Consider the following 1,660-nt stretch of genomic DNA (forward strand, 5'->3'; position numbering starts at 1 on the left):
TTTTTGACATTTTTATACCATATTGTTCTGTGAGGTTTTTTGGCATTTTTATGGCTTATTATACTATGGCTTTTTATTCCTTATCATAATATGATGTTTCTATGACCGTTTATGCCTTAAAATACTATGATGTATTTTTGACATTTTTTGCCATACTATACTATGACTTTTTTTGACATTTTTATGCCATATTGTACTGTGAGGTTTTTTGGCATTTTTATGCCTTACTACACTATGTGAGTTGATTCCTTATCATAATATGATGTTTTTATGACCATTTATGTCATACTATACTATGACGTTTTTTGTGATTTTTATACCATATTGTACTGTGATGTTTTTTGGCATTTTTATGCCTTATTACACAATGTGAGTTGATTCCTCATCATACTATGATGTTTTTATGACCGTTTATACCTTAAAATACTATGATGTATTTTTGACATTTTTTGCCATACTATACTATGACTTTTTTTTGACATTTTTTCCCATATTGTACTGTGAGGTTTTTTGGCATTTTTATGGCTTATTATACTATGGCTTTTTATTCCTTATCATACTATGATGTTTTTATGACCGTTTATACCTTAAAATACTATGATGTTTTTTTGACAATTTATGCCATATTGTACTATGATGTTTTTAGGCATTTTTATGCCTTACTACACTATGTGAGTTGATTCCTTATCATACTATGATGTTTTTATGACCGTTTATACCTTAAAATACTATGATGTATTTTTGACATTTTTTGCCATACTATACTATGACGTTTTTTGACATTTTTATGCCATATTGTACTGTGAGGTTTTTTGGTATTTTTATGGCTTATTATACTATGGCTTTTTATTCCTTATCATACCATGATGTTTTTATGACCGTTTATGCCGTAAAATACTATGATGTATTTTTGACATTTTTTGCCATACTATACTATGACTTTTTTTGACATTTTTATGCCATATTGTACTGTGATGTTTTTTGCATTTTTATAGCTTACTACACTATGTGAGTCGATTCCTTATCATAATGTGATGTTTCTATGGTCGTTTATGCCTTAAAATACTGTGATGTATTTTTGACATTTTTTGCCATACTATACTATGACTTTTTTTGACATTTTTATGCCATATTGTACTGTGATGTTTTTTGGCATTTTTATGCCTTACTACACTATGTGAGTTGATTCCTTATCATACCATGATGTTTTTATGACCGTTTATACCTTAAAATACTATGATGTATTTTTGACATTTTTTGCCATACTATACTATGACGTTTTTTGACATTTTTATACCATATTGTTCTGTGAGGTTTTTTTTCGCATTTTTATGGCTTATTATACTATGGCTTTTTATTCCTTATGACAATATGATGTTTCTATGACCGTTTATGCCTTAAAATACTATGATGTATTTTTGCCATTTTTTGCCATAGTATACTATGACGTTTTTTGACATTTTTATACCATATTGTTCTGGGAGGTTTTTTGGCATTTTTATGGCTTATTATACTATGGCTTTTTATTCCTTATCATAATATGATGTTTCTATGACCATTTATGCCTTAAAATACTATGTTGTATTTTTGACATTTTTTGCCATAGTATACTATGGCGTTTTTTGACATTTTTATACCATATTGTTCTGTGAGGTTTTTT

At 27.9% G+C, this 1,660-nt stretch overlaps 1 protein-coding gene across 1 annotated transcript in view; it reads left to right on the forward strand.

Moving 5' to 3' along the window:
• The window catches only part of ift74 (intraflagellar transport 74), a 15,852-nt gene that overhangs the window by 12,544 nt on the left and 1,648 nt on the right, over positions 1-1,660 (forward strand). The gene's annotated exons all lie outside the window — the stretch shown is intronic.

This window comes from Seriola lalandi, unplaced genomic scaffold (genome assembly GCF_002814215.2).
Source record: "Seriola lalandi dorsalis isolate HSWRI2012SDOR001 ecotype SW California unplaced genomic scaffold, Sedor1 jcf7180002054162, whole genome shotgun sequence".
NCBI classification, from domain to species: domain Eukaryota; kingdom Metazoa; phylum Chordata; class Actinopteri; order Carangiformes; family Carangidae; genus Seriola; species Seriola lalandi.